Source organism: Trachemys scripta, chromosome 2 (assembly GCF_013100865.1).
Source record: "Trachemys scripta elegans isolate TJP31775 chromosome 2, CAS_Tse_1.0, whole genome shotgun sequence".
Taxonomy (NCBI): Eukaryota; Metazoa; Chordata; order Testudines; family Emydidae; genus Trachemys; species Trachemys scripta.
Genome location: NC_048299.1, coordinates 230167423 through 230195386, shown reverse-complemented (window position 1 = coordinate 230195386; position 27964 = coordinate 230167423). Strand labels below are relative to the sequence as shown.

Below are 27964 nucleotides of genomic sequence, written 5' to 3'. Positions count from 1 at the left end.
CAAATTTATTAGAGCATAAGCTTTCGTGGACTACAGCCCACTTCTTCGGATGCATATAGAGTGAAACATATATTGAGGATATATATATATATATATACACACACACATACAGAGAGCATGAACAGGTGGGAGTTGTCTTACCAACTCTGAGAGGCCAATTAAGTAAGAGAAAAAAAAACTTTTGAAGTGATAATCAAGCTAGCCCAGTACAGCCAGTTTGATAAGAAGTGTGAGAATACTTACAAGGGGAGATAGATTCAATGTTTGTAATGGTTCAGCCATTCCCAGTCCTTATTCAATCCTGAGTTGATTGTATCTAGTTTGCATATCAATTCCAGCTCAGCAGTCTCTCGTTGGAGTCTGTTTTTGAAGTTTTTCTGTTGTAAAATAGCCACCCGCAGGTCTGTCATAGAATGACCAGAGAGGTTAAAGTGTTCTCCCACTGGTTTTTGAGTATTATGATTCCTGATATCAGATTTGTGTCCATTAATTCTTTTGCGGAGAGACTGTCCGGTTTGGCCAATGTACATGGCAGAGGGGCATTGCTGGCACATGATGGCATATATCACATTGGTAGATGTGCAGGTGAACGAGCCCCTGATGGTATGGCTGATGTGATTAGGTCCTATGATGATGTCACTTGAATAGATATGTGGACAGAGTTGGCATCGGGCTTTGTTACAAGGATAGGTTCCTGGGTCAGTGTTTTTGTTCAGTGATGTGTGGTTGCTGGTGAGTATTTGCTTTAGGTTGGGGGGTTGTCTGTAGGCGAGGACAGGTCTGTCTCCCAAGATCTGTGAGAGTAAAGGATCATCTTTCAGGATAGGTTGTAGATCTCTGATGATGCGCTGGAGAGGTTTTAGTTGGGGGCTGAAGGTGACAGCTAGTGGTGTTCTGTTATTTTCTTTGTTGGGCCTGTCTTGTAGGAGGTGACTTCTAGGTACTCGTCTGGCTCTGTTAATCTGTTTTTTCACTTCAGCAGGTGGGTATTGTAGTTTTAAGAATGCTTGATAGAGATCTTGTAGATGCTTGTCTCTATCTGAGGGACTGGAGCAAATACGGTTATATCTTAGAGCTTGGCTGTAGACAATGGATTGTGTGGTGTGTCCTGGATGGAAGCTGGAGGCATGTAGGTAAGTGTAGCAGTCAGTAGCGGTATAGGGTGGTATTTATGTGACCATCGCTTATTAGCACAATAGTGTCCAGGAAATGGACCGCTTGTGTGGATTGATCTAGGCTGAGGTTGATGGTGGGATGGAAATTATTGAAATCATGGTGGAATTCCTCAAGGGCTTCTTTTCCATGGGTCCAGATGATGAAGATGTCATCAATGTAGCGCAACTAGAGTAGGGGCATTAGGGGATGAGAGCTACGGAAGCGTTGTTCTAAGTCATCCATAAAAATGTTGGCATATTGTGGGGCCATGCGGGTACCCATAGCAGTGCCGCTGACTTGAAGGTATATATTGTCCCCAAATGTAAAATAGTTGTGGGTGAGGACAAAGTCACAAAGTTCAGCCACCAGGTTAGCTGTGACATTATCAGGGATACTGTTCCTGATAGCTTGTAGTCCATCTTTGTGTGGAATATTGGTGTAGAGGGCTTCTACGTCCATAGTGGCTAGGATGGTGTTTTCTGGAAGATCACCGATGGATTGTAGTTTCCTCAGGAAGTCAGTGGTGTCTCGAAGATAGCTAGGAGTGCTGGTAGCGTAGGGGCTGAGGAGAGAGTCCACATAACCAGACAAGACTGATGTTAGGGTGCCAATGCCTGAGATGATGGGGCGTCCAGGATTTCCAGGTTTATGGATCTTGGGTAGCAAATAGAATACCCCTGCTTGGGGTTCTAGGCATGTGTCTGTACAGATTTGTTCCTGTGCTTTGTCAGGGAGTTTTTTTAGCAGATGGTGTAGTTTCTTTAGGTAATCCTCAGTGGGATCAGAGGATAATGGCCTGTAGAACAGACTCCAACGAGAGACTGCTGAGCTGGAATTGATATGCAAATTAGATACAATCAACTCAGGATTGAATAAGGACTGGGAATGGCTGAGCCATTACAAACATTGAATCTATCACCCCTTGTAAGTATTCTCACACTTCTTATCAAACTGTCTGTACTGGGTTAGCTTGATTATCACTTCAAAAGTTTTTTTCTCTTACTTAATTGGCCTCTCAGAGTTGGTAAGACAACTCCCACCTGTTCATGCTCGCTGTATGTGTGTATATATATCTCCTCAATATATGTTTCACTCTATATGCATCCGAAGAAGTGGGCTGTAGTCCACGAAAGCTTATGCTCTAATAAATTTGTTAGTCTCTAAGGTGCCACAAGTACTTCTGTTCTTTTTGCGGATACAGACTAACACGGCTGCTACTCTGAAACCTGACATTAGCTTATGTTTCTGACCTAATGAGATAATTAGCAGTGTAGTTAGCAGCTACACTTTTTATTCCTCTCTCAGAAGAAGAGACATCTGAAATTTTAGATGCCAGAGTTTTAACATCTAAAATGTTAGATGAAGGCATTTGAAAAATAAGTTAGTATTCTTTGACTTTTATGATGCTATTAGAAACAGTTTTGAAGAAAAATGGCAATAAAAATTATGTTAAAAAGTTTGTCAGACTAAATCTACTCCCATACATTTCAACATTTAAAAAGAAGGCATTAGAGGGTTGTGAAAAAATGTTAGACACTAGCCATAAATGTTTTTAAAGGAACCATTTTAGCTTTCTGGTGTTCTTAAATTGCTGAATACATTTCCTTGCAAATTTCCAAAATATTAAATTTCTCCCTAACAGTGGGGTAACTTGGCTATAATCATCGTTTGTTTTTAAGGCCAATAAAGTGGAGCTTTAAGTCCTTTTTAACTAAAAAACTGAATGCAACCTTAAAAATGGAATTACTACCAACACACAGTAAGCAACAAATAAAGAACTATTTTAAGAAGAATGATTTATTAACACACCTTTAATAAGTTGCTAAATACAAAAAATCTTGTGTAAGAAAATTAACTAGAACTCCAAGTGTCTTTTTAATTCCCTTTCTATTGAACACTTTAGGAGCAACATCCACTCATTCTCAAAACCAATCTATGTCTGAACTAAAAAAAAAAATGTATTGGTTCATGTGAGCAACTTAATGTAGATTACAAAAACTATTCATGGGGACTCTTAGCAATATCAAGAACTTCTCTACAAGAGACTTCTAAAAAAGGTTCATGCATCAATCCTTAGTCCACACATCCTTTGTTTAAGCAATCATTTGTTTTATTTTGTAATAACATTTGCTTTTTGGTACATTACTACGTGATCCAAAATATATATTTTCAATTCATAAATTAGGGTGTAAACTGTTCCTTTAAAATAGGGAATGAAGTCAAGCTTAGTACCTCATACATAACACAAATTCTAACTATGCTCCTTTGTGTAGATTCACCAAAGGAGACTTCCCTCAAGGAAAGCCAGCTTCTGCTTCTCTCTGCTCCTTGTGCTCCATGTAAATAAATGACCATCCATCCAAATATAATTTTATTAATAATAAAGATAATTTTAATAGTAATATGAAAAATCTCACTTTTCATTTTGTCAATAGAGAACTTCACCCCTGCGCACCACCCAAACAACCATTAGCAACGTTTCTCTTTTGCCACATAACCTCAGAGGGTATGTCTACACTGCAGTTTGGAGCAAGCCTCTCAGCTCAGGTAGACAGACATGCTATAGGGGGCTATGTCAGCACACCAAATACAGCTGTGTCGACATTGTGGCACCTACAGAGGCTTAGACTAGCCGGTTGGTCCGAGTTCAAGTGGCTAGGATAGGCTTGAGCTTGGGTGGCTATCTTAAGCCTCTGTCAGTGCTACAATATTCTCATTGCTCTTTTTAGCTCACTTACTTGAGTTCCTCTAGCATAACTCGGTCTACCTGAGCTGAGAGGCTCGCTCTCAGCTGCAGCATAAACATATCCAGACCAAGGCATGTGCCAAGAAATCATCATATTTGGAACTGGCTGGTAATTGCATGGGAATCCGTACAAAAAAAATGCATGCCCTGCAATAAGTAGTCTCCTGTGTGATTAATGACTGAATTAGTGTCCCAGCATATAACAGACTGCAGCACAGATGAGTAACAGTCATTTGATTTTTAGGTTGCAGAATAATTAATAACAGCGACTCTAATTGGGGATTTCTGCATATAGCCAGGGGATCCTTCCCAGGTAATAGGGACTCAGCACTAGGCAAAGAGCCATTATTGCCACTGCATCACAGCCTGGCCCAGAGACCGCACCACCAAAGGCGTCTGCAACTGGGGAGTCCTGCCAGTAGCAGGGGAACAGTCCCAGAAAGCAGAGACTCAGCATCAGGCCAAAACCATGCATTAGACCTTGTGTGTGTTTAGTTTTGTGGGTTTTTTTATAATCTTGTGCATCTGCCACTCACTCATGGCTCTTATGATAACATTCTTCTGCACCATAACATCTGTCCTTCTTCTACCACCTCTCTGCCCCCATTGGATCCATCTCCCATTAATGGTTACACACACTCCTCTACAGTTTCCACTGCCTCTACTTGCTCCTTATCCCCTGTTCACCCTGATCTCCTCCCTCCTCCAACCAGCACAAATCAAGGTCCCATGTCCGCAGGCTCCTCCTCTCCTCTGATGACATTTGCCCCAACCCTGGCCCTCCTTCAGGTCTCACCTCCTATACCCAACCCTGCCATCACTACTGCTACTCTCAAGCCACCATTCCTAACCTTATGCTCATCCCTCTTCTTTATTCCTCCCTGCTCCCCTTCTCTTGCTGTCTCCATTTCAAAAAAAGATCACAGCCATTTATAATGCATTCATCTCATTCCCTGGTCCTGGTTCTCAGGGAGACCTTGCCTCTGCAGTTGCCCTCTTTTACAGAAGCCTCTTCTTCTGTCATACTCCCTGCACTGGATCAGACTATGGTGAGGGTGTTAGGCTTCTTTTCTCCTGTTTCTGCCGCTTCTATAAATTCATGGATTCCAGGGCCAGAAATGACCTTTCTGATCACCTCGTCTGACCTCCTGAATAACACAAGCCATGGAACTTCCCCAAAATAATTCCTAAAACAGATCTAGTAGAAAAACATCCAATCTTGATTTAAAAATTATCAGTGATGGAAAATCTGCCACGACCCTTGATGAACTGTTCCAATGGTTAATTACCCTCACTGATAAATATTAATACCCACTTACTAGTCTACATTCGTCTAGTTTCAACTTCCAGCCTTTGGATCATGTTGTAGCTTTCTCTGCTAGACGAGACTGCAGAGCCCATTATTAAATATTTGTTCCCTGGGAAGGTACTTATAGACTGTAATCAAGTCACCCCTTAAACTGCTCTTTGTTAAGCTAAATAGTTGGCGCTCTATGAGGCTATCACTTTGAGGGCTGGTCCACACTAAGCCCCCAGTTCGAACTAAGATACGCAACTTCAGCTACGTAAATAACGTAGCTGAAGTATCTTAGTTCGAACTTAAAGGTACTTACCGCAGGTCCACACGCAGCAGGCAGGCTCCCCCGTCGACTCCGCCTACTCCTCTTGCGGAGCAGGATTCGAGACGAGCACTTCCGGGATCGATTTATCGCGTCTAGACAAGACACGATAAATCGATCCCAGAAGATCGATTGCTTGTCACCGAACCAGCGGTTAAGTATATAGACGTACCCTAAGACATGTTTTCTAAATCCTTTATACATTCTCCTGGCTCTTCTTTGAACCCTCTCCAATTTAGCAATATCCTTCTTAAATTGGGCACACCAAGACAGGAAACAAAATTTCAGCAGTGGTCAAACCAGTCCCAAATAACCTCCCTACTCCTGCTTGACATTCCCATTTATGCATCCAAAGATTGCATTAGCCCTTTTGGTCACAGTGTCGCTCTAGAAGCTCAGATTCAGCTGATTATCTACCACTACCACCAAATCTTTTTCAGTCACTGTTTCCCAGGATAAAGTCCCCCACCCTGCAAGTATGGTGTACATGCTTTGTTCCTAGATGTATGCATTTACACTGAATCATCTTAAAACATACATTGTTTGTTTGCACGCAGTTTTCCAAGTGAACCAGATCATTCTGAATCAGTAATCTGTCTTCTTCATTATTTATTACTCCCACAATTACGGTGTCATCTGAATATTTTATCAGTGAGGATTTTATGTTATCTCCCAAGTCATTGACAAAAATGCTAAATAGCATAGGACCAAGAACCGATCCTGGAGGGACCCCATTGGAAACACACCTGCTTAATGATGATTCCCCATTTACAATTACATTTTGAGACCTATAAGTTAGACAGCTTTTAAATCATTTAATAGGTGCCATGTTAATTTTATATTGTTCTAGTTTTTTTAATCAAAATGTTGTGTGGTACCAAATCAAATGCCTTAGTCTAAGTTTATTACATCAATGTTATTGCCTTTATCAACCAAACTTGTAGTCTCATCAAAAAAAAGTATCAAGTCAGTATGACCGAATCTATTTCCCATAAACCCATGTTGATTGGTATTAATTATACTACCCTCCTTTAATTCTTTATAAATCGAGTCCCGTATCAGCAGCTCTGTAATCTTGCCCAGGATTGATGTCAGACTGACAGGCCTATAATTACTCGGGCTTCCCATTTATCCTCTTTAAATATTGGCACATTAGCTTTCTTCCAATATTCTGGAACTTCCTTAGTGTTCCAAGACTTATTAAAAGTAAACAATGTTTCAATGGGCTACTCAGTCAGCACTTTTAAACTCTTGGATATAAGTTATTCAGACCTGCTGATTTAAAAATATCTAATGTTAGTAGCTGGTCTTAAACATTCTTCTGAGATACTAGTGGAACGGAAAGAGAGTTATGGTATAAAATGACTACATCATCTTTATTTTCCCCCCAAATACAGAACAGAAATATTTATTAAACATTTCTGCCTTTTCTTTATTATCATCGATAATTCTACCATCTCCATCTACTAATGGACCAATACCATTGTTAGGATTATTTTTGTTCTTAATGTATTTTAAAAAATCCTTCTTATTGTCCTTAACTCTTCTGGCCATAGATTTCTCTTTGCATCTCTTTGCTTCCCTTATCAATTTTCTACAATTCCTAGCTTTTGATTTATATTAATTACTATCAGCTTCCACATTCTTCCATTTATCATATATGTGTGTGTTTTATATCTGCCTTCACTTCCCCTCTAAACCTGGCCTGTTTTTAACCAATATTGCCTTCTTCCTCGGTGGTGGCTTTTTGGGTAAAATGTTCTTAAACAATTCCCAATTATCATTCACATTTTTCTGATTAAATTCATCCTCCTAGCTGATTTGGCTTATAATTCTTTTGATTTTCATGAAAATCTTTTAAAGCACCTAGTATGTATATTACTGGTCTGTACTTTATTCTGTTTGCACATATAAATGTAATCAAATCATAATCACTAAGCTATCATTAATTTTTAGTTCTGTGATCAGTTCAGAGGACTCTGTCCTCTTCTCTCCTCTCCTCTCCTCTCCTCTAACACCTTATCTTCAGATAATTTCATCCACAAACACAAATTCAACTATCTCTATACTGGTGACTCACAGACCTATTTCTCATAGAATCATAGAATATCAAGGTTGGAAGAGACCTCAGGAGGTCATCTAATCTAACCCCCTGCTCAAAGCAGGGCTAATCCCCAGACAGATTTTTGTCCCAGATCTCTAAATGGCCCCCTCAAGGATTGAACTCACAACCCTAGGTTAGGAGGCCAATACTCAAACCACTGAGCTATTTTGCTGTAAGATGGCTTCCTTTACATCTGCTATTGTGTGGCCAGGGAGGTTGAAGTGTTCTCCTACAGGTTTTTGTATATTGCCATTCCTGATATCTGACTTGTGTCCATTTATCCTTTTACGTAGTGACTGTCCAGTTTGGCCAATGTACATAGCAGAGGGCATTGCTGGCACATGATGGCATATATAACATTGGTGGACGTGCAGGTGAATGAACTGGTGATGTTGTAGCTGATCTGGTTAGGTCCTGTGATGGTGTTGTCGGTGTAGATATGTGGGCAGAGTTGGCATCGAGGTTTGTTGCATAGATTGGTTCCTGAGTTAGAGTTGTTATGGTGTGGTGTGTGGTTGCTGGTGAGAATATGCTTAAGGTTGGCGGGTTGTCTGTGGGCGAGGACTGGCCTGCCTCCCAAGGTCTGTGAAAGCGAGGGATCATTGTCCAGGATGGGTTGTAGATCACTGATGATGCGTTGGAGAGGTTTAAGCTGAGGACTGTAGGTGATGGCCAGTGGAGTTGTAGTTTTGAGAATACTTGGTGAAGATCTTGTAGGTGACTCTGGAAGAATTCCACCATGATTTCAACAGCTTCCACCCCACCATCAACCTCAGCCTGGACCAATCTACACGGGAGGTCCATTTCCTAGATACCACAGTACAAATAAGTGATGGTCACATTAACACCACCCTATACCGAAAACCCACCAACCGCTATGCCTACCTTCATGCCTCCAGCTTCCACCCCGGACACACCACACGATCCATTGTCTACAGCCAAGCGCTGAGGACAACCGCATCTGCTCCAACCCCTCAGACAGAGACCAACACCTACAAGATCTTCACCAAGCATTCTCAAAACTACGATACCCGCACGAGGAAATAAGGAAACAAACCAACAGAGCCAGACGTGTACCCAGAAGCCTCCTGCTACAAGACAAGCCCAAGAAAGAAACCAACAGAACTCCACTGGCCATCACCTACAGTCCTCAGCTTAAACCTCTCCAACACATCATCAGTGATTTACAACCCATCCTGGACAATAATCCCTCGCTTTCACGGACCTTGGGAGGCAGCTTATGCTCCAATACATCTGTTAGTCTTAAAGGTGCCACAGGACTCTCTGTTGCTTTTTACAGTTCCAGACTAACACGGATACCCCTCTGATACTTTTATAGATAGTTATTTTTCAGATTAAAACTGCATTTTATAGTTATGTAGAGAAATGCAAAGCTGAAAAGAGATTATAAGAAGCCTTCAAGTTAGGAAATATTTCTGTCACTTCTCCAAAGACATTTCATCCAGTGTGCAGAATATGTCAAAGATTTGTGCCGATCGTCCACTGGGAGTTATGTACCCAATGGCTTCCACATCATCACACACCACAATAGCAGTCCTTGACATTGATTACAATTATCTGATAGTGCCTTCATTAATTGTCACCATCTGAGACTTCAAAAGACTCAATGTTATTGCACAAAAAAGTATGCATGTTCTCTATACAGAGCTAGTGGAAAAGTGTTTTTTGTACGACAATAATAATCATTTGGAATCTAAGGGATAGAAATTGTCCCACTGTTAAACTGTCAGTCAAAAACCTTATTATACATGGATAGAACATCACATCCATATATAACTACCTTTCTTGTCAGTCAAATATGTTGTTCTATACAGATCTAACATCAATTTGATTTTTAAATTGGCAGAGGCTATAAAACATTGTTCTGATGTGATGTCAATGTGATTTAAGTTACTGTTAGTGTCAGAATACAACAGAATGTCATTCCCCACCCACAGTCAACTGCAAAGATTTCCTTAACTAGTTGGAGGTGAAGATCATGCCACGTTGGTCCTACGACACTAAAGTCATGATAATTTGAGTATTTTTAATATACTAATTCATCCAATAGGTAACTTCATTATAAATACATTAGCAACTCAGAACAACCTTTATTCTTGTTTATCTATCACAAACGTTGATTTAAAATTAGATTAGCCCTTTTATCTTTGTTGAGATCAACATTGGTTTATAAAAATGAAGTTCAAAAGTACTGTTTTCCTATACAAGAATACTTTCCAATGGTATTAGCAGCAGAGTGGGAAAAGTAATCCACTCACAGGAGTAAAAAGTTGCACTCAACTTCTCCAGCTTCAAAACTGACCAAGAAAGAAAGGAGCAAGAGCAGTGCCAAACAATGTTCTTCTCCTCTCCCCCACAGATATTTTGATATTTCTGTTTTTAGTTCTAAGGATTTTTGGATCACTAACATGTAGAAAAGCACTACTAAAATTAATTATTTCCTAGCTTATTCAACTTAACACATTACTTTTAATTTTGTTTCACTTGTGAGGTGTCAAGAAATGAAGTATAGTAAAGGAGTCATGAAATAAGGTATTACCAAAAAACAAAAACAAAACAGATTAGAATCCTGAGCATACCACATATTTCTCTATCAATTAATTTGTTTTTTTGCTAAAAAAAATTAAAATGTATAAAGAAACTATTAATCCATGGTGCATAATCACCCTACATATACTAACACACATGGATGACTTAATAATGGTTAAGGCAGGGGTGGGCAAACTTTTTGGCCTCAGAGCCACATCAGGGTATGAAATTGTATGGTGGACCATGAATGCTCACAAAATTGGGGATAGGGGTGCGGGAGGGGGTGAGGGCTCTGGCTGGGGGCGAGGGGTCTCAGGTGGGGCCCCCCCCATGCCCCAACAGCCTGCCCCATCCCCTGCCCTCTGAACCCATTGGTCCCAGCCCAGAACACCCTCAACCCCTCATCCCCAGCTCTCGGGTGGGGCCAGAAATGAGGAGTTCAGGGTGCGTGAGGGGTCTCCAGGTTGGGGTGAGGGGGGAGGGAAGGCTCTGGGGTGGGGCTGGGGATGAAGGGTTTGGGGTGCAGGAGGGGGCTCCAGGCTGGGACCGAGGGGCTTGGAGGGCAGGAGGGGGATCAGGGCTGGGGCAGGGGCTTGAGGTATGGGGGAAAGGGTGAGAGGGCTCCAGCTGGGGGTGCGAGCTGGGGATGAGGGCTTTAGGGTGCAGGAGGGTGCTCCGGGCTGGGACCAATGGGTTCAGAAGGCAGGAGAGGGATCAGGGATGGGGCAGGCTGTTGGGGCATGGGGGGGTGAGGGCTCTAGCTGGGGGTGTGGGCTCTGGGGTGGGGTTGGGGGATGAGGGGCTTGGGGTACAAGAGGGGGCTCTGGGCTGGGATCAAGGGTTTTGAAAGGCAGGAGGGGGATCAGGGCTGTGGCAGGGGGGTGAGGTGGGGGGCTCAGGGGTGCAGGCTCCAGGTGGTGCTTACTGCAAGAAGCTCCCAGAAGCATGTCCCCCCTCCGATTCCGAGGCGCAGCCAGGTTGCTCTACGCACTGCCCCGTCTGCAGGCGCCACCCCTGCAGCTCCCATTGGCTGAGAACCGCGGTCAATGGGAGCTGCGGGGGCGGTGCCTGAGGATGGGGCAGCGCCCAGAGCCGCCTGGCCACGCCTCCGTGTACTATGTAGGAGCCGGAGGAGGATCATGCTGGCTGCTTCCTGGGAGCCGTGCAGAGTGGGGTAAGCCCCCAACCCCGCTCCGCAGCTGGAGTGCCAGAGCAGGGCAACCCCCCGACCCCGCTCCCTGGCGGGAGCTGAGGGCCAAATTAAATGGTCTGACAGGCTGGATATGGCCCACAGGCCGTACTTTCCTTAACCCAGGGGCGGTGAAATGATTCTACAACTTTAAGTCATGCAGAGCACTACTAAAATGAGGGTTGCAAAATCAGGCTAATAATTAGAGACATGGGAGTCACAATGTCTGAGGTTTACTCCCTACTCCACCAATTTCCCTTGTGATATTAGGTTATTCCTTTTCTGACTCAGTTAAGCCCTCTGTAAAATGGACCTGCTATACTCCACAGAACCCTTATCAGTCATTATTAACTACCACGTTAAAAACTCTGATTATTTAGAATCCAATTCATAATGATGAAATATATATGATATTGAACAACTTTAATCTTATGAAATTTAGCAAGGTAATCTGTCATGTGAGTCTAAAATACAAATAGGTTATGCACGGAAGCTTATGTACAAGTACTAGTATACTATTTTTCTATTTTCAAGAAAGCACTCTAATTTGAGATTTAGAACATTGTATACATATTCTGTAACGTAGCCCATTAAAATTCTACTTGCCCAATCACCATGGGTTAACAGATTTTATTTGTTGGAATTCTCTGGGTTCTTTTAAGACAGACATTAAAATATAGCCTTTTCATTTATCTTTTTAAGAGTGGGGGATTGTTATTATTTGTATTACAGTAGCACCTGGCCCCAACTAAGACTGGAGCTCCATTGTAAAAGGCACTGTATAAACACATACTAAGAGACAGTCCCTGCCCCAAAGAGTTTATAATATCTATCAGTGTTTCCTTTGTCTTGTTGTTATTCCCATTTTACAGAGGGAGAACTCAACCATAGATAGATAAAGTAATCTGCCCAAGATTACACTGGAAATCTGTGGCAAAACTGGGATTTGAACTCAGATCTTCTGAGTCCAAGTCCAGTACTTTGACCATAAAACCATTTCCCACAAAAAGCAAATTTTGTGCCTGATTATGTCCAACTGATTATGTCCAACTTTCATGACAATTTTGGAAGGCTGTTATGCATGTGTTCACACATTTATGCAAAAGACTATGTAAGCAAGCATCACAGAAATAAACTATAAAATTAGGGAATTAAAAGTTTATACAATGAACCTGTTTTTACTTTACTTTTATGGATCAGCAACTATATAGAAACTAGAATCAAGTAGGCTATCTTCACTTTTCATTTTAAAAAGGAAAAAAAAAAAGAGTTTATAATAGAATTACTTACCATTATGGCATTATACAGAAGAGGAATAACTTTTTTTTCCTTAAATGGGGAAGGGACAGTTCTAGATTACTAAAATGGAAACAGCAGAAATTAAATCAAATTAATGGGTAAGTTATACAAGGAAAACTTTGATCAAAACATAGCACACATTTTACACAAGGGATTCTACACAGAGGCACTAAACTCAGGGACTGCATGGTATTTACCAGAGATGGTTTTTTAGCTGGTTAGATCATGGTGTTTTCTAACTCGGAAAAACTAGTTAGTCCCAGTTTAAGACATTTTCTATTTTAAAAATTGTGTCATTGATGCATTATATTGCTGCCACATAGTTTTAGTTACATATTCAAATTGTGATTATACAGAGCACTAGGAGATTAATTCACAAATAAAAAGTAAAATTGCAGTGAGCATAACAATATATATAATTATAATACTGACTGTCAGAATATCTGTATACATTTTGGTTCAGTATTTTCTCAAGGAAGTTATACATGTCAGGACTTATTTCTGTTTTCAATATTTTATAAATAAGAGTCAAAACATTTGGTTATATGTAAATAACAATCCAGAATTTTAGGCTTGAAGCATTAAGCAATCAGAACCATGCAGAATTGCAGACTACCAGTCTAGGGCCACTTGGTCATGCAAAATTGTGTAGCAGAAGACCAACTTTGATGTAGTGGATAGACCAAGGCTATACATCAGTTCTGGATGGATGTATTCAAAGTTTGAAAAGATTAGTTCTATGCTTGCTGAACTTGCTAGACACTGATGCAATTGTATCTCAAGTCAGACAGAATATCATCATTCTACAAATTTTTCCACCATGTTAAAGGGAAAACTTTTCCTTGATAGCAGATGAAAACAATGATTTTGGATACAGCAATTCTTCTACTTTAAATCAAGCTAAATATGAGAGAAAGTCAGGATTTTACTCAGCAACCACTGCCTTGCAATTTCTTTTTGTCCTGCGTATTTTGGATGAAGGAGGTTGGCCAACATGTACAGGAATAATTGCCTCATAAAAATCTCTTGGTGTACTTTTTCTTTGTGTGGTGCAAGATCTTTATTTATCAGCAAATGCAACCATTCTCTTCATTCTACAACAATTGTTAATGTGTCCCTTTGGTGTGCGTGAAGTTTCACAGCAACTGATTTTAATTGTCTGATCGAATTATTTCTTCTTGGTAAATCCCTTGATTATTAATAGGGCCCTGCCAAATTCACAGACTAAAATCTGATCTCCCTCATGAAATCTAGTTTTTTTCCATGGGGGAGACCAGTGTTTCTCAAACTGGGGTCCCAACTCAAAAAAGGGCCTGGGCGGGATTGCAAGGTTATTGTAGGTGGGGTGGCGGTATTGCCACCCTTACTTCTGCGCTGCCTTCAGAGCTGGGTGGCCAGAGAGCAGCAGCTTCTTGACGGGCACCCAGCTCTGAAGGCGGCAGCACAGAAGTAAGGGTGGCAATACCACACCATGCCATCCTTACTTCTGTGCTGCTGCTGCTGGTGGCGCTGCTTTCAGTGCTGGTCTCATGGCCAGCAGCTGCCAGTCTCCGGCCGCCCAGCTCTGAAGACAGTGCTGCCACCAGCAGTAGCACAGAAGTATGGGAGGTAATAATGCAACCCCTCTACAATAGTCTTGTGATCCTCCGTCCCCCCGCCACTCCCGGGCCTCTGTTTGGGTCAGGACCCCTACAGTTACAACACCATGGAATTTCAGATTAAAATATCTGAAATCATGAAATTTACGATTTTTAAAATCTTATGACCCTGAAATTGACCAAAATGGCATTGCCCTAATTATTAATTATTATTAAGTATACTGACAACTGAACTCTATCTTCAGTTCTGCCTCATGGTCAGTCAGAACCCTGAGATAATGAGGCCAATTTTTAAACATATGTTTCCAAGCATGTTATTTGACTGTTCCATTGTGTATCACCAGGGATTTGGGGTTTTACAGAACTTGGCATTCTTTTAACCAGGCTTCAGGCTGATGACAATTACAAAAATGCTTTTGTAAATCTACAATATGTTTCATCAAAGCACTTGATGTAAGGTCTTGTCCAAGTAGATTTAGCCAATGTGATGTGAATCCATACATAACCAAAGTGTCGTCCTCTTGTTCCAAATCACTTCTCATATTTTACATCTTTTTCTCATTGTCTGTCAGGTAGCTCTTTACACAATGGTACAAGTTCATTTGCTAATGCCTTGGTTTCTCTTGCCAGTGTAGCAGAGTACTTTCCAGTCTTCTTATTGCTTGCAGTATCAACCACCAATAGAGAAGCCAAAGTTAACTATCACTGAGTCATTGTGCACATTTCTCCAGCCATCTTGTATTAATGTAACTGCTTTTCCACATAATTTGTTGTGTGCTTCCACCTTTAAGCCATCAGTAACTGTATCTAACAGTTCATCTACTACCTTCTTTTGACAGGGAGCTTTATAGCTTGGCATTAGGCAGCTGATAATTGATTGAAAAATTGGATGCTCAATAACAGAAGAGGGAATATTACACTCATAAAAAATCTGCAATTTTCAAGTCTACTTTTTGTTTCAATTCTGGAGATGTTTTTGTTACAAACATAGCCATTTGTGGTTGAAAAACCGTGATACTTCCTCCTCGTCGTCTTTAGCTGAGCTGTATATGGCTTCCTTTTGATGTACTTGGCAATGACACTGCAGTACCTTCATCCTCAGAGTCTGATTCTAATACTCATGTATGTTAGCAGTTCTGAAGTCTCTGGAGCCTTCCCACTTACTTTTTCTTTACAATTTCTGCATCTAAGACTCTTTGCCATCTGCATGAAACTTGTCAAAATAGCCATAAATTGGGTCAACTGGTCTTCCATCTTAGCTCATGATGAAATATTTTGTCTTGAATCACTGTACACACTGAGTTCAATCACAGGAGTTGCACTGCAGCCAGCCAGATCAAGAGACAGACTACTGGACTGGACAGTTAGTTTGGCAGTTTACCTCAAACAGAAACAAACTTCTGAATCCGGGAATTCCCTATCCACTTCCCGGATTCAGAAGTTTCAGTTTCTGTTTGAGATAGCCAAGGCAATAGCATACAGGGGTTGGGGGTGGTGAGGGGGGGAAGGGGGTTGTTGTTTTTTAAATTTCCTTTCATTAAAATTAAACAAACCATCTTACTGCAAAATTATTATCAAATTGCTAAATATTTGTCAGTGATTTTCATTAGTATATTTTAATAAAAAAATATATTTTCAAACTTTCACAGTTTACATCAGTATTTACCAGCATCCTGTCCTAATCTAGTTTTTCCTGGGAAACTGCCAACCCTAAATACATTTACATAAGCAATTGAAGGAGATTTCCTAGGGATTTGACAGATTACAGGCCGAGGACACTACTGTTACAGTCTCAATGGAAATCTGGTTTGATCTAATTAACAAAGAACTAGAACCACACAAAGACAAAATAAAAAAGACAATTCGGAGATGCTATGGACCCTTTCCATTACTAAATATAGAGGCTGAAACCAGGATAGGAAAAAAAATTGAAAATGTGGGGAACACAACCTAGTACTGAGTTCCTTCCTTTACTTCTAGAATTTAAATTTTAAGAATTTGATTTCTACTCCAAATATATTTCTGTGAAGCAGGTTGCATCTGAGTTTATTTCCAAAACGGTGGAAAAACTGTGGAAGTAAAACCATGGGGTAAAATTTTCAGAACGTGCCTAAGAGACTTAAGAGCTGCCTAGGTCACACTAAAAGTCAATGAAATGAAGGCTCCTAGCTACCTAAATCATTTAAAAAAAAATGGGCTGTAGATTTCTCTTCACTGTTTAAAAAGGTGCTCTTATATAGTAAGATAGCAAACATGTGATAGGATTTTACAGTGAGATAACTAAGTGGAACCATGGCACTTGTAGTACTTACCCGAAGTGGCTAGATGAGGTCAGCACTATGTCCCCACCTAGGGTTGACTTCACCTAGTTTACCTCCCAGTAAAACTAGAGAGCCTTGTATCCACTATGTTTTTACAGCACATCAGTTATCCCACAGTAAAAACATATATATATATATATTTATTTTTTTTGTCAGTGAAGAAAAGCTTTTAGGTTAAGTCACTTAGGATCTTTTGAAAATTTTATCCAAAACATTGTTCAGAATGTTGTCATTTTTACAATGTCTAAAAATCAGTCCAGATAACTCAGCATCAGTGAAGTGTGTTTAGTACTTTCAGACTGGCTTGGTTTGAGTCTGGTAAAATGTTGTGATAGGCTAAATGATAAAAAGCAAGTGAGTTGTTAAAAACATATTGGTATCTTAGGTCAGATACAAATGACACAGCAATAAGCGTAACATCATAGGGACTCAGTTGTTACATTCTTGTCATATACTCAAACTGCAAGCTTTTCATTTTGGACAACATAAGAACGGCCATATTGGGTCAGAACAAAGGTCCAACTAGCACAATCACCTGTCTTCTGACAGTGGCCAATGCCAGGTGCCCTAGAGGGGATGAACAGAACTGGTAATCATTAGGTGATCCATCCCGTCGCCCATTCCCAGCTTCTGGCAAACAGAGACTAGGGACCATGTCCCTGCCCATCCTAGCTAATAGCCATTGATGGACCTATCCTCCATTAATTTATCTAGTTCTTTTTTGAACCCTGTTACAGTCTTGGCCTTCACAATATCCTCTGGCAAAGAGTTCCACAGGTTGACTGTGCATTGTGTGAAGAAATACCTCTTTTTGTTTGTTTTAAATCTGCTGCCTATTAGTTTCATTTGATGACCCCTAGTTTTTGTTTAAATAAGGAAAAGTGACTTCCTTATTTACTTTCTCCACACCAGTCATGATTTTATAGACCTCTATCATATCCCACTTTAGTCGTCTCTTTTCCAAGATGAAAAATCCCAATCTTATTAATCTCTCCTCATATGGAAGCTGTTCCATACCCATAATCATTTTTGTTGCCCTTTTCTGAATCTTTTTTTGAGATGGGGCAACCACATGTGCACACAGTATTCAAGATGTGAGCATACTATGGATTTATATAGAGGCAATATGATATTTTCTGTCTTATTAACTATCGCTTTCTTAATGATTCCCAACATTCTGCTTTTTTGACTGTCATTGCACATTGAGTGGATATTTTCAGACGACTATCCACAAGGATGCCAAGATCTCTCTTGAGCTAATTTAGATCCCATTATTTTATATGTATAGTTGGGATTATGTTTTCCAATGTGTATTTACTTTGCATTTATCAACATTGAATTTCATCTGCCATTTTGTTGCCCAGTCATCCAGTTTTGTGAGATACCTTTGTAGCTCTTCAGTGTGCTTTGGACTTAACTATCTTGAGTAGTTTTGTATCATCTACAAATTTTGCCACCTCACTGTTTACCCCCTTTTCCAGATCATTTATGAATATGTTGAATACTACTGGTCCCAATACAGACACCTGGGGGACACCACTATATACCTCTCTCCAGTCTGAAAACTGACCATTTATACCTACCCTTTGTTTCCTATCTTTTAACCAGTTGCCAATCCATGAGGACTTTTCCTCTTATCCCATGACAGCTTACATTGCTTCAGAGCCTGTGGTGAGGGACCTTGTCAAAGGCTTTCTGAAAATTTAAATACACTATATCAACTGGATCACCCTTGTCCACATGCTTGTTGACTCCCCCAAAGAATTCTAGTAAACTGGTGAGGCATGATTTTCCTTTACAAAAACCATGTTGACTCTTCCCCAGCAAATTATGTTCATCTAGGTGTCTGACAATTCTGTTCTTTACTATAGTTTCAACCAATTTCTCTGGTACTGAAGTCAGGCTTATTGGCCTGTGTAACAATGCTGGTTCTGGCAGGACCCAACTGAGAGTGCCAATTCAGGACAAATTGCTTAAAGTAGGGCAGTTACAGCCCAAGACTGGGGTTTCTACACACACCAAGGCAAACCAAACCAGCCAAACAGAGAAGACTTTGGTTTTACCCCACTGGCTAACCATAAGTCACACAAGCAATTCCCTTAGACACTCCAGTTTCCCAGTATCACCACCAGCACCACTCGTTATGGGGACAAATCGTTATGAAAACCAATACCCCAGTAAAAGAAAAGAGGTTCTCTTGATCCCAGAGGACCAAGCCCCAGACCCAGGTCACTATACAAATCAGATCTTACCCACAAATCACGCTGGTGCCAATCCTTTAGAATCTAAAATCTAAAGGTTTATTCATAAAAGGAAAAAATATATAGATGAGAGCTAGAATTGGTTAAATGGAATCAATTACATACAGTAATGGCAAAGTTCTTGGTTCAGGCTTGTAGCAGTGATGGAATAAACTGCAGGTTCAAATCAAGTCTCTGGAGTGCATTCACAGCTGGGATGGGTCATCAGTCCTTTGTGTAGAGCTTCCGTTTGTAGCAAAGTCCCTCCAGAGGTATGAAGCAGGATTGAAGACAAGACGGAGATAAGGCATCAGCCTTTTATAAAAAGCAACAGAGGGTCCTGTGGCACCTTTAAGACTAACGGAAGTATTGGGAGCATTAACTTTCGTGGGTAAGAACCTCACTTCTTGCATCTGAAGAAGTGAGGTTCTTACCCACGAAAGCTTATGCTTCCAATACTTCTGTTAGTCTTAAAGGTGCCACAGGACCCTCTGTTGCTTTTTTACAGATTCAGACTAACACGGCTACCCATCTGATACTTGACAGCCTTTTATAGTCTTTTCCAGGTGTAAGAACACCTCTTTGTCCTTACTGTGGAAAATTACAGCAAAATGGAGTCTGGAGTCACATGGGCAAGTCCCTGCATACTTTGCTGAGTTACAAGGCCTATTTGCCTCTCTCAATGGGTCAATTGTATAACTGATGGTCCTTAATGGGCCATCAAACAGGCTAGGCAGAACTGACACCAACTTATCTGGGGTGTCACCCAGAAGCACAGCATAATTTTGAAATACAGACAATACAGAGCCAATACTTATAACTTTAAATACAAAAATGATATATGCATACAGATAGCATAATCATAACCAGCAAACCATAACCTTGTCTTAGACACCTTATTTGACCTCCTTTATACCAGATTTGGTGCAACTACAGGATCTTGGTTGCAACCATGTTCTATATGGTCCCAGTTCAAGTCAATAACATGACAGCCTGTACTTGCCAATGGAACCCTTTTTAAAAATTGGCGTCACATTAGCTATCCTGCAGTCATTTGGTACAGAACCTAATTTAAATGATAGATTATAAACCACAGTTAATAGTTCTACAATTTCACATTTGAGTTCCTTCAGCACTCTTGGATGAATACCATCTGGTCTTGGTGACTTATTGCAGTTTAGAGGAAGTTTTGGAACAAATTGATAATGACACCTCAATCTGGGACAGTTCCTCAGATTTGTCACCTAAAAAGACTGGCTCAAGTTTAGGGATCTCCCTCACATCCTCAGCAGTGAAGATCAAAGCAAATAATTCATTTAATTTCTCCACAATGGCCTTATTGTCCTTGCGTGCTCCGTTAGCCTCTCGATCATCCAATGGCCTCACTGGTTGTTTAGCAGGCTTCCTGCTTCTGATGTACTTAAAAACATTTTTGCTATTATTTTTTGAGTCTTTGGCTACACTTTGGCCTCAAATTCTTTTTTGGCCTTCCTAAGTATATTTTTATACTTCACTTGCCAGAGTTTATGCTCCTTTTTATTTTCCTCACTAGAATTTAACTTCCACTTTTTAAAGGATGCCTTTTTGCCTCACTGCTCTTTTTACTTTGTTGTTTAGCCATGATGGCACTTTGATTCTCTATGTTTTTTAATTTGGGGTATACATTTAAGTTGGTGTCTTTAAAAAGTTTCCACGCAGGTTGCAGACATTTCACTTTTGGCACTATACCTTTTAATTTCTGTTTAACTAAATTCCTCATTTTTGTGTAGTTCCCTTTTCCGAAATTAAATGGTACCATGTTGGGCTGCTGTGGAGTTTTCCCCGCCAAAGGGATGTTAAATTAATTATATTATGGTCACTATTACCAAGAGGTCCAGTTATATTCACCTCTTGGAACAGATCCTGTGCTCCACTTAGGACTAAATCAAGAATTGCCTCTCTTCTTGTGGATTCCAGGACTAGCTGCTCCAAGTAGTAGTAATTTAAGGTGTCAAGAAACTTTATCTCTGTAACCCATCTGAGGTGTCATGTACCCAGTCAATACGTGGATAGTTGAAATCTCCCATTATTATTGAGGTTTTTTTTTTATTTTTATAGCCTCTCTAATCTCCCTGAGCATTTCACAGTCACTATCACCATCCTTGTCAGATGGCCGGTAGTATATCCATACTACTGTATTCTTATTATTTGAGCATGAAAACGCTATCCATAGAGATTCTAAGTCAAAGTTTGGTTCATTCAAGATTTTTACTTCATTTGATTCAATGCTTTCTTTCACATATACTGCCACTCCCCCACCAGCAAGACCTGTTCTGTCCTTCCGATATATTTAGTACCCTGGTATTACTGTGTCCCATTGATTATCCTCATTCCACAAAGTTTCTGTGATACCTATTATATCAATATCCTCATTTAATACGAGGCACTCTAGGTTCACCCATCTTATTATTTAGACATCTAGCATTTGTATATAAGCACTTTAAAAACTTGTCACTTTTTACCTGTCTGCCATTGCATGATGTACAGATGCTCCCCGGGTTACGGAAGACCCAACTTACGCAAATTTGCGCTTACGGGAAAAGTTTCATAAGCCAGAAATAGGATTTTCGAGTTGTGGAAATTTTTGCATAACATACAGGTACGTTTCCGACTTACACAAAATTCGAGTTACGCAAGGCTTTCCGGAATGGAATGATTGCATAAGTCGGGGGGGGGGGTATCTGTAATTGAATGGGACTCTTTTTCATTTGACCTTCTCATCAGATCCTACCCGTACTTTATCATCTTGTATCCTCCCCTCCTAAATCGGATGGAAAGAATCTCCATTAGTAGATCCTCCCCTAAGGTATGTCTCTGTCCGAACTATATGCTCCTTCGCACCTGTCAACTTTCCCCCAGCCCTTAGTTTAAAAACTGCTCTACAAACTTTAATTTTAAGTGCCAGCAACCTGGTTCCATTTTGGTTTAGGCGGAGCCCATCTTTCCTGTATAGGCTCCCCCTTTCCCAAAAGTTCCCCCAGTTCCTAATAAATCTAAACCCCTCCTCCCTACACCATCATCTCATCCATGCATTGAGACCCTGCAGTTTTGCCTGTCTAACTGGCCGTGCATGTGGAACTGGAACCATTTAAGAGAAACTACTATGGAGGTCCTGGACTTCAATATCTTGCCTAAAAGCCTAAATCTGGCCTCCAGGACCTCTCTCCTATCCTTCTCTATGTCATTGGTATGATGGGTTGGACCCCGCTTCCAGGATGCCACCTGATGTACTGGAGGAGGTGGGCTCTGAAACCCCACCTCCTCCACCAGCCTGGACTCTCCTACACTGTTTTGCTGAACTAGGCTCTCTGGCCTCCTCCAGTAAACACAGGTAGGAACAAACCCAGCTGTATAATCATACAGACACTACAATCACCTCTGCTAGGAAACTGCCCAGCACTCAAGTGCACATCACCTCTGGAGTATAAACCCAAAATTGTATTATCTTGCACTGCACAGAAAACTGTATAGCGTAAGCTCATGAAATTCACTCCCTCCCTCAATGTGAAGGAAGATATGCACAGCTTTCTGCCTACCCCCACCCCTATTATGAATTGCACAAACTGGGATTTAGAAAACAAAACAAATTTATTAAGTACAAAGGATAAATTGTAAGTGATTATAAGGGATAGCAAACAGATCAAAGCAAATTACTGAGCTAATGAAACAAAACATGCAAACGAAGCTTAATACACTAAATTTACTAGTTAATAGTAGCAAATTCTCACCCTAAGTGTTGTTTTATGTAGGTTGTAGAGTTTCTTGAAGGTAAACTGCACTGCTTGCAGCTTAGATCTCCAGGTATTCCTTTCACAGGTTAGACCTTTCTCACCTGGGCTCAGCCCCTGCCTCCCAACCCCCCGAGCTTAGTTCCTTTGTTTCTTCAGGTGTTTTCAGCAGTCTTCCTTCTTGGGTGGGAGGGCAGTGGAGAAGAACCCTGATTACCTCACTTCCCTGCCTTAAATAGGATTTACATATGGTGGGAATCTTTTGTCTCTCAGTGCAATTCCCTCACCCCCCCAATGGAAAAATATCAGAAGTCCAAGATGTATTCCAGTACCAAGTGACATGATCACAGCATTCCAGGAAACTTCTCAGGAAGGTGGGAGATTAGCATCTTCAGAGTCCTATTGTTCTCCCAAATGGCCCATCCAGGCTGATTGCATACTGTCTGGTGGGCATTCCCCAAATGTAAACACAGTTGTAATTGTTACATATCAATATTCCTAACTTCAGATACAGAAATGATACATGCATACAAATAGGATAATCAATTTCAGTAAATCAGAACCTTTCCAAGGATACCTCACATGACCCATCTTGCATAACACATATCTTAGTTATGCTTATGATATAAATATGACATATCTCTATGAAGAATATGGGGTGTAGGCTCACAATTGATATTTACATGTTCCACGACCACCGGCTTCTCCCCAGCACTACACATAAGTCTATCTAGATATCTCGAGAGAGCCACAGCCTTTGTACCAGGCAGGCAAGTCACCATGCAATTCTCCCGGTCATCCCAACCCCAACTATCTATGTTTCTAACAATTGAATCCCCCATAACTATTACCAGTCTCTTCCCAATAACTGGAGTTCCCTCCCCTGGAGAGGTATCCTCAGTGTGAGAGGATACCACAATATCATCTGGAAGGAGGATCCCAACTATGGGATCGTTTCCCTCTACTCCAGTTGGATGTTCTCCTTCCCCAAGACTTTCATCCTCCTCAACAGCACATAGGCTGTCAGACCAGGGTGGGACCATTCTACTGTGTCCCGGAAAGCCTCATGTATATACCTGTCTCCTTTAGCTCCTCCAGTTCAGACATTCTGATCTCCAAAGCCCATACACGGTCTCTGAGGGCCAGGAGCTCCTTGCTCCTAATGCACACATATGCAACCTGCCCATACGACAGATAATCATACATGCTGTATTGAGTACAATAAACTGGATAGCCCCCACTCTGTTGCTGGACTTCTGCCTGCATTCTCATTCTCCCTCATTCTGCCTGCAGCTCGTTCCTTTGTTGTTTTGTTTTTATCGGGGGTGTATTTGGCCTTAAGTTTAAAGAATGTTAAGTGTATCTAGCCCCCCACTCTCCCACTAAACTCCCTCACAAAACACCCCTGTTCGCTAGCTCCTCTGGTCGCTTAGGAGCGGGCTTTTTAAAGCCCTGGTCTTCCTCAGTAGCCCCGCCCCCTGGTTAAGGGTTGAGGGGTGCTAAAGGGCTTAGGGTTCAAAGCCTCGTTAAGAAGCTCTCAGCCTTGCTTAGCAGGCCTCTAGGCTCAGCACACAGTCCTCCAAACAGACCACACTGTATATTTCAGTCAAGCAGCAAGCACTCCACAAATACACACACTACAGACAACAAATTTACCCCAAGGGTCATGTCATTGCTTTTTTTCAAAAGTACGTGAGTTTTGTCATATGTCACGCATAATGCTCAAATGTCCTATTGAGAGGGCCAAATATGTTTACTACTGGTATTCAGTTTGTATTCTATATAAGCTTATTAAAAAGAAAGAGGAGAAATCATGTTCACTGCATGTAATTTACTGCTTCTTCTCTCTTAATTTTTGTATAAATGTACAAACAATAACAACTGCTCTTCCTTGGGACACAAATCCACTAAATCCTCTTGATTGATTTATTTTACATCTCATGTCCTTGTCAATGTATATATTTTATATTTTAAACGAACAAACTCTATCCCCTTGACTAGAGGTAATTGATAAACACTGAAAAAGTAAAACTTAACATAACTTTGAAGTTGCAAAAGACACTTACAAGCAAGAAAGTTCAGAGTTAGGGCTCAAACTACATCTGCATCTAAGTATTAGAGAACTCAAAGAAACATACACATTATATATTCCAGGAATGTTGTTATCCCAAGATACAATAGGATTTTTAAATTAGTTTGCTTCCATATGAAGAAGCAGCACCTCAGCAGTTATGAGATCAATAACACAACAGAGCCTAACAGCACCTTTAGAAGTTTCTTCTAACCTTTAGGCACACACCTTACTCCCATTAACCTTAATGGAAGTCACATGTGCATTGAGGGGGAAAATGGGCCCACTTAAAGTAATACAATGTATACCTATAAATCTTCAGGTCATGCTTAAGGTCAAATATTCTAAAAATGTTTATGAAGAGTACTTACTAGGCAAGCACAGAGGCCTCTTCAGCATTGGGATAGATCTACAGGCTATTAAATCTATAGAAAATCTTTGCTTTTTAAACCAACACTAAGCACTCAAAGTAGTAGAAAAATTTTAGGGTGTTTTTTTATGGGGAATGGGGGCATTTTTCTATCATGTCATTCAAGTGTTAGGGGGTAGGAAGGGGAAATGTGACAAGGAATACTAGGCATGAATGAAAGGTATGTATCTTATTTTATTTTTTCCCTCCATCTCTCACTCCCTCCTCAAATTCCAGTTCCTTAGTTGTGCTTCTTTGCTGTCTGTGTTGAGTATTAACGGCAAAGTGACGGCACTACTGATCTCTGAAATACGCTACATGGACATCTCACAGATCAAGAGTTTAATTATTTTCATTTTCTGTAAAGACACTCAAAAATGCAGTAGATGAACACAGTTCAAGAACTATGGTTGAAGAAAGAGTGGAAAAATTTTCAAACTGGAAATAGAAAATATCTCACTGTATTAGCCATCTACTTCTTGATGAGAATGGTATTGTAACTTAAGCACCGGTAAGTCTTTACTCTTCAATTTCCAGCAATGCAATTTACAGCTTCTCTTCCTTAAATTTTGTATAAATCAGTTCCAGCTACTTAATCTGTAAAAGTGGTCTGATCAGGAATGGAGTTGTTAGGTACACATCTTCATACATGCTGTGTCCTGAAGTGGAGTTATATTACTAGACAGCGGATCTACATTTTCTCATGCTACTAGGTTGATTTCCATACTAACACACCAGTAAGGATAGCAAGAGCAATTAGGTGCGTCAGAAGAAAATAGAAGTGAGAATGCATAAACAAACTAGGGAAATGCAACTAGATGGAGCTACTATAAGTTGAGCGCAAAACTGGTTGGAAAACCGTTCCCAGAGAGTAGCTGTCAGTAGTTCACAGTCATGCTGGAAAGGCATAACGAGTGGGGTCCCACAGGGATCAGTTCTGGGTCCAGTTCCATTCAATATGTTCATCAATGATTTAGATAATGGCATACAGAGTACACTTATAAAGTTTGCAGACAATACCAAGATGGGAGGGGTTGCAAGTGCTTTGGAGGATAGGACAAACTGGAGAAATGGTCTGAAGTAAATAGGATGAAATTCAATAAGGACAAATGCAAAGTTCTCCACTTAGGAAGGAATAATCAATTGCACACATACAAAATGAGAAATGACTGCCTAGGAAGGGGTACTGCAGAAAGGGATCTGGGGGTCATAGTGTCCCACAAGCTAAATATGAGTCAACAGTGTAACGCTGTTGCAAAAAAAGTGAACGTGCTTCTCGGATATATTAGCAGGAGTGTTGTAAGCAAGAAGTAATTCTTCCACTCTATTCCGCGCTGATTAGGTCTCAGCTGGGGTATTGTGTCCAGTTCTGGACGCTACATTTCAGGAAGGATGTGGACAAATTGGAGAGAGTCCAGAGAAGAGCAACAAAAATTATTAAAGGTCTCAAAAACATGACCTATGGAGGAAGATTGAAAAAATTGGATTTTTTTAGTATGGAAAAGAGACGACCAAGATGGGACATGAGAACAGTTTTCAAGTATGTAAAAGGTTGTTACAAGGAGGAGGAAGAAAAAATATTTTTCTTAAAGTCCGAAGATTGGACAAGAATCAATGGGCTTAAATTGCAGCAAGGGAGGTTTAGGTTGGATATTAGGAAAAGCTTCCTGTCAGGATGGTTAAACACTCGAATAAATTGCCTAGGGAGGTTGTGGAATCTCCATCATTGGAGATTTTTAAGAGCAGGTGAGACAAACACCTGTCAGGAATGATCTAGATAATACTTAGTCCTGCCATGAGTGCAGGGGACTGGACTAGATGACCCTCAAGGTCCCTTCCAGTTCTATGATTCTATATCTGATCTGTCACACAATAGCTGGTTTGGTTTTGTTTGTTGATGGGGAGGAAGTGGGCTTTTTGTAAGTATCTTATATGGCGACTGCCTTCTTTGCAATATGTCTGTACAGTGCCTAGCACAATGGAGCCCTTATCTTTGATTGCAATTCAAAGGTGCTACCATATATAAATAATAATAAGATTCATTATATGCCTCAATTAAACATTCACCCCAGTAATGGCTAGTAATGGCTGCATTTCAGTGGCATGTCAAGTGCTTTGGGTCATGTAATGGTAAAGAAATCTATCAACAGTTTAGATAGGTGGGGCGGTGTTGGTGTCAAAATGCTTGTCTTCAGCACCTCTTTATTGGTTGTTGCCATCTCTCCTCTCTAGTCTGCTCAGATTCTCATGAAGCCAAGTGCACTTTTTCAGTAAACTACTCATCTGGTGCGTCCTGGACAAGTATCTGCAGCTGTATCCCCTTCTCTGCTATATCTTCCCCATGTTACTTTATCTCCATCACCTCCTAGAGCATTTAGTCTACACAGATTCTCACCACCTTGATTAGCCATTTCACACACACACCAAGCTTTTTCCACCTATACAATCCGGGGTGGGGGGGGAGTTTTATGGTGGGAGAGCAGCTCTTTTGCTGCAGGTAGGGCAGGGGCAGATGGGGATGGATAAGGCTTCACAGAGAGCACCAAAACGCACGTGTTTGCTTATCCTGCCAGTAACAGGATGTGGGATGGACCGGGGGAGTGAGGGGTGAAAGCCCCCAAATGTGAGGATGGTGATTTGCGTTGGTGAGGGCTGGACCGGGCCAGAGGGTAACTTTGCCAGGGGCAGAGACAGAGTTGGAACGGGGGGAGGTTGATGGCGGGGGAGATTTTCTTGGGGGTTGGAACCAGGGGAGATTTTTAGGAGTCCGAATGGGCCTGGTTGGGGACGGGGGTGATTTTGCTGGGGGGAGGGTGATTTTGGTGGAGACCGGAGGGGGGGGGCGGGTTGAGGATAGGGGTGATTTTACTGGGGGGGGGTGAGGTTGCTGGAGGGG

At 41.0% G+C, this 27964-nt stretch overlaps 1 long non-coding RNA gene across 1 annotated transcript in view; it reads right to left on the bottom strand.

Annotated features, from left to right (window-relative positions):
* Window positions 1–27964, bottom strand: part of LOC117873596 — a 43845-nt gene that overhangs the window by 15152 nt on the left and 729 nt on the right. The window contains exon 2 of the long non-coding RNA XR_004644771.1: window positions 12654–12722. This is a non-coding gene — a long non-coding RNA (uncharacterized LOC117873596). The remainder of the gene's footprint in view (window positions 1–12653; window positions 12723–27964) is intronic.